Source organism: Cryptomeria japonica, chromosome 5 (genome assembly GCF_030272615.1).
Source record: "Cryptomeria japonica chromosome 5, Sugi_1.0, whole genome shotgun sequence".
Lineage (NCBI taxonomy): Eukaryota > Viridiplantae > Streptophyta > Pinopsida > Cupressales > Cupressaceae > Cryptomeria > Cryptomeria japonica.
In genome coordinates this window covers 402006823-402022584 of record NC_081409.1, presented here as the reverse complement: position 1 = coordinate 402022584, position 15762 = coordinate 402006823, and positions in this window count along the sequence as shown.

Genomic DNA, 15762 nt, shown 5'->3' with positions numbered 1-15762 from the left:
ATCAAAACATGTACATATTTTAGAGATGTTAACAAAGCATGTTTAAAGGATGACTTTCCTTTGCCAAACATCGACATAATTGGGGATCTAACAATAGGCCACGCAATGTTATCATTAATGGACGGTTTCTCTGGCTATAATCAAATCAAAATTGCCCCAGAGGATCAAGATAAAACCGCATTCACCTGTCCATGGGGAACATATTGTTGGAACGTCATGCCTTTCTGCTTGAAAAATGCTGGGACAACTTATCAAAGAGCCATGATGACAATCTTTCATGATATGATGCATACCTTCATGGAAGACTATGTGATTGATTTACTAGCTAAATCATTCACCCAAGCAAAACATCTAGGCATATTAGATAAAATCTTACAAAGATTGGAGCAATTCAAGGTCAAACTAAACCCTAAGAAGTGTGTCTTCGGGGTCACATCAGGCAAACTGTTAGCCTACATTGTGTCAGAAAAGGGTATTGAAGTAGATCCAGTGAAGCTATAGGCCATCATGGAGATGCCACCTCCTAGGAACATTAACCAACTCAGATCTTTGCAGGGATGGTTGCAGTCTATCAGGTGATTCATAGCCCAACTAGCAGATAAATGTCTACCATTCAATCATCTGCTTCATAAGAATATACCTTTCAGATGGGAAGACAAGTGGGTGGAATCATTTCACTAGCTCAAACAATATCTGATGAATCTGCTAGTTTTGGTACCACCAATAGCAGGCAAGCCACTCATTCTTTGCATATCAATAACTGAAATATCATTGGGGGCATTTCTAGCACAAGAAGATCTAGAAGGCAAGGAACGAGCTATATATTACATTAGTAGAACTTTGAATGGATATGAGCTAAAATATACATTCATTGAGAAGGCTTGTTTAGCCGTGGTATTCGCCTCTCAAAAGTTCTGCCACTACATGCTATCTCACAAAATCAAGCTAGTAGCAAAAATTGATCCTCTCAAATATTTACTTAGTAAAGCAGCTCTTATAGGACGATTGGCTAAGTGGGTCATGATTCTTAATGAGTTTGATATCGAGTACACACAACGTTGGGCTATCAAAGGATAGGTAATTGCAGATCAACTAGCTGAAGCACTGCTACCAAATCAGCAACCAATGCAAGTGGAATTTCCAGACATGGATGTACTCACTGTCACACTCAAACAATGGACCTTGTACTTTGATGGATCCTATACACAACATGAATCGGGTGTCGACATCTTGTTCGTCACTCCATAAGGGCACATAACTCCACGATCTTATAGACTGATGTTTCCATGCACCAACAACATCATTGAATATGAAGCCCTAGTAACATGAATCAAAATGGTTGTGGAATAGAGAATCATAGAATTGAGAGTTTATGGGGATTCTCAATTAGTCATCAATCAGATCAATGATGAATATCAGACAAAGGATGATAAGATAATTCCCTATAAAAGAATGGTGGATGATTTCAAACAGTACTTTGTACATATCACCTTTGAACAAATACCAAGATTGGACAATAGAGTTGCCAATGCAATGGCCACTATCGCTTCACTGCTGCAAATTCTAGCCAAACAGAGTCGTTACAAGTTCCTAGTAGAACAATTGTTTTCCCCAACCTATGACAATTCCGCATCCCAAATCATTTATGCCTTAACCAGTTCAAATTCACCTCTATATGGGACAATCTATGATTACCTTAAGAACAATACTCTTCCACTTGACCTGTCTCGCAACCAAAAATGTAGCTTCATCCGGCAAGCCACCCGGTATACCTTAACCGCTGACACACTCTACCATCAAGGTCTAGATGGTACTCTTCTTTGATGCCTTGATCGTAATGAAGTTGAATCTGCCTTACACGAGATTCATTCAGGTATCTTTGGTATGCATTCAAGTGGTTCTACTCTCGCCAAGAAACTGCTGAGAATGGGATATTACTGGCCGACAATGGAGAAAGAGTCTTAACAATTTGCAAAGAAATGTCCTAAGTGCCAAATTCATGGCAATATTATCCATGCACCAGCACAAAAGCTGCAGCCGTTCATCGCATCTTGGTCTTTCTGTCAATGGGGACTCGATTTAGTAAGGAAAATTCATCCTTCTTCTTCAAATGGACATAAGCTCATTATCACTGCAATAGAGTATTTCACAAACTGGATTGAAGCAGTCCCGATGACCACTGTGACTGGAAAATAGATCACCTCATTTATTCTCAATTATCTCATTTGTAGATATGGCATTCCTAGTCCCATCATCACTGACAATGGGCATCCTTTCAAAAATCAAGACGTACGGGAGCTATGTGAAAGATTCAAAAGCTAACATCGCTTCTCTACACCTTACTACCCATAGGGAAATGGTCAAGCGGAAGCATCAAATAAAATAATTCTGAAAATCCTTAAGAAAATAGTAAATGATGCAGGTAAGGATTGGCATGTACAACTCAATCTGACACTTTGGGTATATAGGACTAGTACCTTTGAAGGGCCTCATACCAGATGAGGAATACCGAGTAAACAGGTTGCATGAACTAGAGCTTCTTGATGAAAAATGACAACATGCCTATGACCATCTCAAGGCATACCAACAATGAATATGCAGAAGCTATAATCACAAATTCATCCCAAGGGCTTTCAAAGTTGGTGATCTCATGCTAAAGGAAAATCCAAGAAATCAACAAGATCGAGAAAAGAAGGAAAAGTTTGAACCTAACTGGTTGCGTCCTTTTGTCATCATATCAGCCTATGGATCAGTCGCATATCAGTTAAAAACTTCAAAAGGAGATGTGCTCGATGAACCAACCAATAGTATCCATCTAAATAAATTCTACACTTGAGTCGTCCAATGCACAGAAAAAGCAAAAAAAACAAAAAATCAAAAAATCAGAAAAATACAAAAACAAATTAAAAAAAAAAGTGCAATAAAAACAAGTAGTGAAAACCTGGTAATAGGCACTATTTGTGAGAGAATGGCTCCTCTATCTATCCGTACTCATATATTTTACATCCATATATTCTCAGCTAAAGGCCATCGCCAAAAAACTTATTCACACAGCATTATCCTGGACATACTTAGCGTAGTCACTGTCCTTGATTATCCAAAAACACTTTTCCATATCATATCCCACCATGACTTGGTAATCAATGTGTATATCCACATCAATACATATCTGTGACTAGGGGAAACATTCCTCTCACTTCAAGCATTCCAACAAATGACAAGGATTGTAACGTGCTAAGAGAACTAATGTCAACAATGGCTCATCAGGCTAGAAAACAAGACCATTATCCAACTACAATTTTAACACACACATGATGGATGATTTTCTGAATTATACTTTGTTTACATATGGCATGAAGTTTTGACTATTTCGTATTTTAATTTTTAAATCATTAGATCTCCTGAGCTACTCGAGGATGTATTGAACTAGAGAAGCAATGAAGGAATCTGGTATTTTTTTGGTTTTCTGTCTATAAGGCAATCATTCGTGTAGTGCAAATTTGTCTTGAGCCATGATTGGAAACATATCATTGAAGGCATTTTCCACTTTGCATATGCAAATGGTTAACTCTTGTCTATTTTACGCAAGCAACACTTAGGTCATCTTGGTTCAATTATACCTCGACGCTTGTGCCACCTTGCAATATCAAAATCCATGTAAGTCATACTCAGGTCGTTATGGTTCAATTATACCATGATGCTTGTATTAAACATCCAACATATCAAAAGCTCAATGATGACAAATAAAAACAGAGCACAAACAAGTGACTAAACAGGAATGACAACGACAGAATTAAAATGATCATTTAGTTGCATATCATTTTAAACATGCTTTTAGTGACATATCTTTTTAATCTTGCATTAATCTCACATCATTATCATTATCATACATCTCATTTTCAAGATGCAACTCACATCATTTTCATTATCGTACATCTCATTTTCAAGAAACATCTCACATCATTTTCATTATCATACATCTCATTTTCAAGAAACATCTCATACATCAAAGTAATCAATGCAATACATCATCACATTCTCATCTCATCATGAAACATAATTCACATCATCGATCATCATCAATAACATATCACATGTGGATCAAAGAAAATCAGTTCCATATATTTATCTCTCAAAAATGGTTGGAATGTACAAGGGATATCTTATTTGTCAAAATACAACAAAGACAGGTCTCACGGGTATGACTATCTCCTTAAGCTAATGAACTGGAAATAGATGTCCCAACTCCTAGATCTTCACCAAGTGGATCACATCAGGTAGGCCCCATAACACCTCTTCTCTTTGTCCTTGTATGACTATGATCAGATCGAATGGCTGCCACTGTTGCATAGCTGGGAGCTCTATGACCTCTAGGGACCACCTCCTTGTATAGACGCCTATAATACTCAACCTCCTTGGCCATGTACTGTATCTCTCTCAGTGTGTCCCAAACTAGGGCACTGGTCATCACTCTCTCCAACCTGTCAGCAAGATCTTCTTCTCGACCCCGGCACTCTCTCTCCATATCCCGCTCTGCGATGATCTACATAATCTAGTGTTGTTGCGCTAACACCTATGCCTGTAGCTCCTGCACTATGACTTATAGTGCTTTGATATGTGAATCTTGTTGATGGGTGGGTACCCTAATCTAAACAGGTACCTATTTCATGGTCCTACCCACACCAGTCCTTGTCTGAAGTGCAAGTGGAGGTAGAACATCAGCTCTCCTCCTTTGGGCAGGTCACCTGACATCCTCTATAATACCCACTGCATCTAGAAAAGCACCTACCCTACCAACAACAAGAACCATCCCTTATCCTCTATCTAATCCACCTCCTCTATCTCCCCCACATCCTCTATCTCCCCCTCATCCTCTATCTACTCCACCACCTCCTCTCCCACCTCCTCTGCCACCTCCTCTCCCACCTCCCCCGCCACCTCCTCCACCACCTCCTCCATCATCTCCACCTCCCTCTCCTACCTCCTCTCCATCATCATCTCTCTGTCTGGATCCCCCTTGCCTCTGTGGCTGCTCATCATCATCATCATCAAAGGCAGGTAGCATCTCTGTCGGATCAAATATACATGCCACTGCATGTGCCATGAAGTATGTTGCAAACTCCTCTGTCATCCCAACATCCACAACCCCAACCCCATAATCCAAGATATGTCCTACCAGTGTCATATACTCCTCCAACGCTACTACGCTATCCAAAGTAGGTCCCCACTCTAGCACATCCTGTCTCCGATGAGCATATAAACAATCTCCATGTGGCATTTCTTATTGTCTACCATACTTCCGCTAAACACGGTTGTGCAAGAATCGCTCAATAATAAAGGGTGTCTGCCCGATCAGGTACCTTGACATATATACATAGGGCATCTCTAGCTTGTCCTCTACCCACACCTCACAATCTATATATCATCTCCAAATGACCATATCGATATCATCCAGTGCTCTATGTCAGTGCTCTAGTTTTCCTAACTTACACTAAACAACTACACCTGTATACCCATAAACATAAGCTCACCCAACTAGCCTATCCTTATCTTTAAGCATTCTTGACATAGGAATGTGCTCCCAGGGCCCACACCTATAACAATATCACCCCAGCTGATAAACTTGTGTATCCCATATATACCACTTGGTGAAGATCTCTGTAAAGATGGACCAACATACAGGACCCCCATGCAAACCTGTGTCCCTACGTCACCATATCCTTTAGCACCAATCCCCATCCCATGGCTAGTCCCTTCGACCTACGGTCAGGATACAAAAATCCACCAATAAACCCTGCTAGTATAGATGGCAACAGAGCGTAGCCAAAATCCAAAAACTCCTCCCATGGGATCTCATACCTGCTAATTTGATCATCTTGGAAGATATGACGGAGAGCCTCTGTCCCACCCTCCTTAGTCTAGTCATACGATAATAGAGCCCCAACTATAGGAATATGTAGATTCCAACAACATTCCTCTAGTGTAACTATCATCTTGCCTGTAGAAAAGTGAAAGGTGTTCGTATCACCGTGCCACCTCTCTGCCAACGTTATCAAGAAACCCCGGTTAACAATATACCAAGGCATGTCTAATAATGAGGACAACCCACGTCTCTCGATAACATCTCTCTCAGCTGGTGACAAATGTGCAATCAATGACCATGGTCTTGGAAATCGCTCTCAAGGCTGGAGAATGCCAAGCTCTGCCTACAAAACAACAAATATCCATCATCAGTTCCCAAATCCATATGATATATCAAAGCAAAGCAAAATCAACTTGAAACAGTGAAACATATCAAAAACACATCATAAACATATTCACCTCAATCCGTGAATCAATCAAAGATCCATATCACAAGCAACATATCGTAAGCATCAAATAAAGACCATATCGAGAAATCAAGCAAAGGACTCATATTGGAAATCAAATCAGGACCCATAACAAAAGCAACATCAAAGACCCATATCGAAAGAAGCATCAAAGATCCATATCGCAAGCAACATAGCGCGAGTATCAAATCAGGACCCATAATGAAAGCAACATCAGGACCCATAACGAAAGCAACATCAAAGACCCATATCGAAAGCAACATCAAAGATCCATATCACAAGCATCAAATCAGGACTCATAACACAAGTATCAACTCAAGACCCATATCGAAAGCATCATATCAAGATTCATATCAAAAATCACATCAGGACTCATATCGGATATCAAACCAAACTCGTATCGACAACACGCAAAATCAAGATCCATATCAAACTCAAAATCAGGATCCACATCAAAAATCAATCAGCTTGGCACTCCATATCGATAGCAATTCATATTGACAATAGAAGACTCAGATCATCCTACACCAACATATCCGAAATCAGACATCGTCACAAAGCATGACTCACATTAGCTCTGGAACCATCAGAGAACAATCAATAGACACATATCAACATCTATCTAATCTATTCAACTCATGATGCATTCTTCATAATCCCTTTTTCATCAACTTTGGACCCTATGCACTAAACTAGGGCTCCTAAGCGCTATGTTGCCACTCATGCACTAGAAATCATACTCTATGCGCTAAATCCCTACCATGTGCTAGTTGTGTTGGCAATATGGTGGAATTGATTATGTGTTCAATTGATGTTTTGTCATTGATGTCAACACTAGCTGTTTTGGTTGGTTACCGATAGAAGATCTTGTGTTATCGGTAAGGGTTTAAGGTTTAATCGGCAAAGTGTTCACTGAGAATCTTTGACAGGATGTGTAAGTGGTGTTGGTGCATCTTCTAGATGGAATTTGGGATGTAGAAGGTGATCCTTGATCGTGCCTCAAATGATTGGAGACATCACTTTGGAGTGGTGGACCCAGATTAGGTCTAGTACCTATCTAGGTTATGGACCGGTATCATGTTAATGTGTTCTCTACACGTTACCGGGATGATTTATGGATTGGTTAATGTTGTTTTGGTCTTAAGTTGACATGGCATATCATTGTAATATGAATGTATGTAATGAACTTATTCTAATATATTTTAGGTGGCCAGCCTAATTGGTTTAGGCCTTAGGGCTTGTATAAATAAATGTAAGATCTCATTGTAGATCATGGGAATGGGTATATATGTTTCGTGGTCATGAAATGTAATATCATATTCAAAGGAGATTTGTTTGATCATAGGTGATCAAATTGGGTTTAAGTAAGAGGTCAAAGGCCTCCGGTATTGAGCTTAACCAAGACTGTAATCAGGCGTGGTAGATGTTATCTCTGGTAGTTCATTCTTCTGGATTATTGTCCAATTATCTTGAGGTGGTTATAACCTCTCTATAGTCAGTGAGACTCTTTTTTAATGATCAGTACGCTCTAGGCAGTGTGCCTTCCTGCATGTTCAGGCCCCTTATTGTATCACATACTTTCTATAGAAGTATCATCTGACTATGGGTAGGATTCCCACCGTGGTTTTTCCCTTTACCAGGATTTCCATGTATAAATCATGGTGTTATGTCGTATGGTTGCATTGTGTTAATTATCTGTTTCATTCTTAAGTTTTATTGCTTACAGGTATCTGTTTCTTCTATTTCGGTATTCAATGTTTATGTGCTCTAGTTAAAGGTTATAAAGTGGTTTGATTAATATATCCTGTTAACAACTAATTCAGCCCCCCCCCTCTTAGTTGTCCACTGGTTATCTTAACAATTTGTATCAGAGCTTTGGTCCTATTTTGCACAAGCTTAACCACTTCAGGTAGATCCTATGGCAGCTTATACTTCAAATCCACCTGCAACTATTTTCAGAAGAGAAATCCCTAAGCTTGATGGAACAAATTATAGGATATGAAAAATCCGAATGGAGCCTCATCTTAGATGTCTTGGCAAGGATATTTGGGAGATCACTGAGAAAGGATATACACCTTATGATCTGGCATCTTACAATCCTGCTCCTGCAGACCTGGACAAGAATATTGAAAATGATTCCAGAGCTAGAGAAGTCCTCTTGTGTGCACTTACTGATCAGCAAACCATGGGATTGACTAATAAATCATTAGTAAAGGTTATGTGGGATAAATTTCAAACTCTAAATGAAGGTGATCCTACTATCAAAATTGCTAAAATTGATGGTTACCCAGTAAGATATGAGAACTTGAAGATGGAAGATAATGAAATAATTTCTACATTTATGGAAAGAGTAAATGAGATTGTTATGGGAATTCAATGTTGTGGAGGATCTCTGAGTGAAGATGAAATAGTTTCTAAAGTCTTGAGAGCCCTTCCATCAGCTTACAAGATGAAGGTGACTGAAATTAATGAATTGAGAACAATGGAAAACACTTCAGTTAACAGAGACTCTCACTGGGAAATTATCTTTTTTTGAGCTTGAAGAATTTGGACCTTCTGGAGCTGCAAAGTTTGAACCTGCTTTTCATGCATCATTATCTACCAGCAAAAGTGATTGGAAATCCTTATGTGCAAAAGAATAGGAAGATATGAGGAAAGAGGATGAATAATTTGAGCAACTTGAAGCCTTATTTGCTAGAAGAGTACCTAAAGGACCGGCAAGAAGTAAGTATGAAGGAAAAGAACCTTTTAAATGTTTTGCATGTAATAAGATTGGTCATTTTACATCTAGATGTCCTGAAAGGAATGCAAGATTTGAAGAAAGAGTTAAGAAATCATTTAAGACTAATCAAAACTAGATATAGGTTCAAGAAAAGTAAACAATGCTACATAGTGGATGCGAAAGGAGTAAGTGATGACTCTGAGGATGAACCGGCAGCAAACTTTGCTAGTGGATTCGGTAATGGAAAGGAATGGGTGTTCTATGCTTTAAAACAAGATGAACCGGAACTAGCTATCATGAATGAAGAAAAGGCCCTAGCAGCAAAAGTTGAAGACAAGGATGAATGGGTAATTGATAGTGGATGCTCACATCATATGACTGGAGATAAAAAAAAATTGTCCCTACAAGAATACAATGGTGGTCAAGTCAAATTTGGAGATGACAAAGCATGTATGATCAAAGGTAGAGGTATTATTTCTCTGGATGGAAAGCATAATAGTGATAATGTCTATTACATAGAAGGTTTAAAGCATAATCTTTTAAGTGTTGGTCAATTGGTGGACAAGGGTTTCCAACTTCAGTTTAAAGATAGAAAATGCAAAATCATTAACAAAATTGGTTTGGAGATTGCAACCGATACTTAGACTGGAGGTAATATCTTTCACTTGAACACTGGTAATAAGACATGTTTGATTTCTCATATTGATGAGAGTTGGTTATGGCATAAGAGGTTGTGTCATGTTAATTTTGATTGTATTGTTAAGATCAGTTCAACAAAGGTAGTTAGAGATATACCTAAGATTATAAAACCTCATAATCTGGTATGTAAGGAATGTCAATTGGGAAAGCAAGTTAGCGCTTCTTTTAAGAGCATACATGATAAATCTAATGATGTGCTTGATTTGATTCACACTGACTTATGTGGTCTAGCAAGGACTAGAAGTTTTCAAGGTGATAGGTATTTCGTGTTGATAATTGATGACTATTCTAGAATGATGTGGGTGACTTTTCTTAGGGAGAAGTCTAAAGCTTTTGAGAAATTCAAGATTTTTAAAGAAAAGGTGGAAACAGAAACTGGATTAAAAATCAAATGTCTAAGATCAGATCAAGGCGGTGAGTTCACTTCTCATGAATTTAACAGTTATTGTGAGACAAATGGAATTAAGAGACAATTATCTGCACCCTGGACTCCTCAGCAGAATGGAGTAGTGGAAAGAAACAATAGAACCATTTTGGATGCAGCAAGAACTATGATGATGGAAGCCAAATTGCCTCACATTTACTGGAGAGAAGCAGTGAGTACGGCAGTCTACACATTCAACAAAGTTCACATCAAAAGTGAAACCGGTAAGACCCCTTATGAATTATGGTTTGGACATACACCTACTATTAAATATTTTAGAATTTTTGGAAGTAAATGTTATTTCAAAAGGGATGATTCAATTGGGAATTTTGATCATATATGTGATGAAGGGATATTTCTTGGATATTCAATTCAAAGCAAATCATATAGATGTTATAACAAAAGATTGCAGAAAAATGTGGAGAGCGCTAATGTGAAAGTGGATGAGCAATACAGAAATCAATCTATATCATATGATAGGGAACCGGTAGTGGAAATGATCATAACTAAACTGGTAATGCCTCAATCAGTAAAAGACACTTAGACAGTTACACCAGTACAATCAGAAAATTCAACTGTGACTGATGATCAGAACATTGAACCTGAAGTTCAGAAGACACCAAGGTATGTAAGGTTAAATCATTCTGAAGATTAAATCATTGAAGATAGGAATAAGGGAGTTATGACAAGAAGAAGACTAGCAAATGAAGAGGTATGTCTTATTTCTCAAATTGAACCGACATCTGTTATTGAAGCTTGTAAAGATAAATATTGGTTAAAGGCTATGGAAGATGAATTAGATTAGATAGAGAAGAATGAGACTTGGACTTTAGTTCACAAGCCTACAAATAAGAATGTTATTGGAACTAAATGGGTTTTTAGAAATAAACTAAATGAGGATGGTCAAGTTGTAAGAAAGAAGGCTAGATTGGTTTTTAAAGGATATTCTCAAATGGAAGGAATTGATTATGGTGATACATTTGCTCCTATAGCTAGAATTGAAGCTATTAGACTATTTCTTGCCTATGCAGCATATAAGAACTATAAGGTCTATCAAATGGATGTTAAATGTGCATTCTTGAATGGTGAACTTGAGGAAGAGGTATACATTGAGCAGCCTGATGGATTTTCACTGATAGATGATAAAGATATGGTTTGCAGGTTAAGGAAAGCATTATATGGCTTGGAACAAGCTCTGAGAGCTTGGTATGCAAGGTTGGGTAAATATCTTTTGAAGCTTGGTTTTACTAAAGTTAGTGCTGACAGTAATTTATATTATAAGATCATTCATGATGATATTTTGAATATTGAACTAATTGTTGATGATGATAATTTTTGGAGGTGAAGATAAACTATGCATGGAATTCTCTAATAATATGAAGAATGAATTTGAAATGTCCATGATTGGTGAGATGAGATTTTTCTTAGGTTTGCAGATTACTCAAACTAACAAAGGAGTTTTTGTCTAAACTAAGTATCTAAGGGTATTGTTGAAGAAGTTTGGTATAGATAATTCCAAACCAATAAGTACTCCTATGGTGACAAGTGAGAAATTATCTATCAAAGACACATCTGCACTGGTAAATTCAACAAGGTATAAGTCTATGATTGGTGTCTTGTTATATCTAACTTAGAATAGACCAGATATTATGAATGCAGTAAGTATTGTTTCAAGATATCAAAGTAATCCTAAAGAAAATCATGAATGTGCAATAAAGAGGATATTTTGGTATTTGCAAGGAACAACAGAATATGGCTTATGGTACTCTAGAGATGATAACTTCACTTTATGTGCTTATATAGAATCGGATTGGGTAGGAGATACTGATGACAAGAAGAGCACTTCTGGTGGAGCTTTCTTTCTTGGAAATAAATTAGTTTCATGGATCAACAAAAAATAGTCATGCATTTCTTTATCTACTACAGAAGTTGAATATCTTGCAGCAGCAACTAATTGTACTCAAGTCTTATGGATGAAGCAAATGTTGAAGGATATCAAGGTAAATTGTAGTGAACCGGTAACTATCTATTGTGATAACTCTGTAGCTATTGAGATGTCTAAGAATCCAGTATTTCACTCTAAGACTAAGCACATCTCAATAAAAAATAACTTTCTAAAGGACAAGGTGGAAGAAAAGGAAGTCAAATTGGTTTATGTAAACACTAAAGAGCAGATTACAAATATATTCACTAAACCATTATCTAAGGAATTATTTGAGTATTTGAGAGACAGGTTAGGGGTATCAACCCCTCTGACAGAAACTTAATTGATAGAATAGACCATCAGTTTGGTATGCATCATCAGCTTTATACTTTGCTCTGGGTTGATGTAGTGGTGCTACTGCTTAGGGGGAGTAGTCAGCTTTGAGATTCAGAGGCTTATATTCTTGATTTGATATTTTTGTTAGATTTATGGCATTAATGTCAAAGGGGGAGAGATAGTGATGTGAAAAATAAATTCAGAACTTTACAGAGATATTATTCACAGGGGGAGAGTTATTAATATTCAGAGCCATATGCAGGAGATTGTTGGTTGTCTTCCACAGGGGAGACTTGTTTGGCATTTCTTGGTACTTAGATATTTTTCACATCTAGTGTTGCCATCAATGCCAAAGGGGGAGATTGTTGGCAATATGGTGGAATTGATTATGTGTTGCATTGATGTTTTGTCATTGATGTCAACACTAGCTGTTTTGGTTGGTTACTAGCAGATAGGTTTTGCTTACCAGTAGAAGATCTTGTGTTATCGGTAAGGGTTTAAGGTTTAACCGGCAGAGCTTTCACTGAGAATCTTTGACAGGATGTGCAAGTGGTGTTGGTGTGGCTTCTAGATGGAATTCAGGATGTAGAAGGTGATCCTTGAGCGTGCCTCAACTGATTGGAGACATCGCTTTGGCGTGGTGGACCCAGATTAGGTTTGGTACCCAGATTAGGTTTGGTACCTATCTAGGTTATGGGCTGGTATCATGTTAACATGTTCTCTACACATTACCGAGATGATTTATGGATTGGTTAATGTTGTTTTGGTCTTAAGTCGACATGGCATATCATTATAATATGAATGTATGTAATGATATTATTGTAATATCTTTTAGGTGGCCGGCCTAATTGGTTTAGGCCTTAGGGATTGTACAAATTGATGTAAGATCTCATTGTAGATCATGAGAATGGTTATATATGTGTGTTGTGGTTATGAATGTAATATCATATGCAAAGGAGATTTGGTCGATCATAAGTGATCAAATTGGGTTTAAGTAAGAGGTCAAAGGCCTCAAGTATTGAGCTTAACCAGAACTGTAATCAGGCATGGTAGATTTTATCTCTGATAGTTCATTCTTCTAGATTGTTATCCAATTATCTTGAGGTGGTTATAACCTCTCTATAGTTAGTGAGACTCTTTTGTAATGAGCAATACGCTCTAGGCAATGTGCCTTCATGCATGTGTAGGCCCCTTATTGTATCACATACTTTTTGCAGAAGTATCATCTGACTGTGGGTAGGCTTCCTACCATGGTTTTTCCCTTTACTGGGTTTTCCACATACAAATCATGGTGTTATGTGGTATGGTTGCATTGTGTTAATTCTCTATTTCATTCTTAAGTTGTATTTCTTACCGGTATATGTTTCTGCTATTTCAGTATTCAATGTTTATGTGCTCCGATTAAAGGTTATAAAGTGGTTTGATTAATATAATCTGTTGACAACTAATTCCTCCCCCCCTCTTAGTTGTCCAGTGATTATCCTAACAAACTAGTACTTCCATTGCACTACCCTTTTAATACTATGCGCTCAACTACCCGAAGCGCTACCCAACCTACCCTAGGCGCTTTTGTGTAGACCCTACACGCTAGAACATTCTACATGCTATCCTATTTCTCCTCTGCACTATCATATCCTACTCAGATGCTAACCTACCTAGGTTAACCCTATGCGCTAACATGTTTATCGTATGCACTACGCAGTTTAAGCTATGCGCTAACACGGCAAAATCCGGTGCAAAATTGAAAAACGTGATCAAAATATATAAAATCAATCAAAAAAGAGAAGAGATTTCAACCATTTACTGGTGGGCCATAGGTGGTGGGTCTCCGGTCTCACCCGACATGCTCAAATCAGTGTGAGGAGTATGGAATCAGCATCATCGTCAGAACTCCAAATGTCACAATCATAAAGAGACAAGTGTGCAAATGATTTTTCACAATCACTTTTTACCTTTTTATAGGGTAAAATCAACAAGGTTAATAAGTGGGGCATGTATTTTCCTCACTTTTTCATTTTTTTACCTAATCAACATCATTTTCGGGAGATGAATCAATAATGTGCATTCAACACAGTCAATATTCTCAAAATGCAATTAATCCCAAAATGTTCATCAACATGACAATTTTTCACTAAAATCTTGATTCATCTCCCGAGGGGGCATCATCAATATCATTCATCAAATCTGGGGCATCATATCGACAAATTTTGACATCATATCTAGCAAATTTTCTTTGAATCAACATGTGCACACACGTCACTTCAAAGAGGGACTAAATGTAGATGTATAAATCTGACCACTTTCTTAACTAAATATTTAATATTCATTTTAACTGCATTCCCCCTATTAATTAATTTCTATTTAATTAATTTCTTCATATTCATATATTTGATTAAATAAATTACTCAATTTATTTAATTAAGTTCACCTAAACCTTTTCTAGCCTTTGATTAAATAAATCACTTTATTTAATTAATTCCCCTTTCTCCCTTTTTAATTAAATTAATCCTTGCAAATAAATAAATCTAATTTATTTATTTAAAATCCTCCACTTGCATTTTCCTACATCTCTCACTTGCCTTCTAAACCTCCTTCTAGATTCTTCTAATCACTTCCAATTTAGCCTAATCCATTTTCTAATTATTGTCACAATCCTAAGCAAAGAGAAGTCACTTCTCAAAGTCTTCAAAGTCTTTGAAAACCGTTAAAGGCCTTGTGTTCAACAATTTAACCCTCAAAGTCTTTGAGAAGGACAAAGACAAGGAGAAATCGAGCAGGGATCAAGATAAAGCTGGAGATGGGATTATTGTGGATAAACTCAAAAACCAGTCTGAGGCTCGAATGGGTTTTGACGGGTGGGTTTATGAAGGAATCAAGAATCTAGAAAAAATTGATAAGCAACAGGAAGAGAAGGGAAAGAAAGCTGAAAGTAACCAGGAGCAGTGGAAAAAGGGTATGGAGGAAAAAGTGGAGAAGCTGGAAGCTCAGATTAGTAAACTGGAGGAAGGAAAAACAGCCATGACAAACTTTTTGGTAATAATTTTGGATATCCTTACCTCTGTGACTAATAATTTAGAGGAAATTACCAAGTTCCTTGATGGCTCCATCACTTCCAAACCTGTTGTGGACCTAGATATTGATTAGGATGCTATTGAGGCAGGGACAGTGGAAAGTGCTCCTAGCGGTGCGACAAAAAGATCAAGGGCGAGTATGAAAAAAGCTGCTTTGGCCTCTTCCAAGGATATCCCTATGCTCAAGGATAATATTAAAGATTTGCAAGGGATTAGTGGAAATTCGGCTAATGCCCTTTAAAAAATTGAAGTAATTT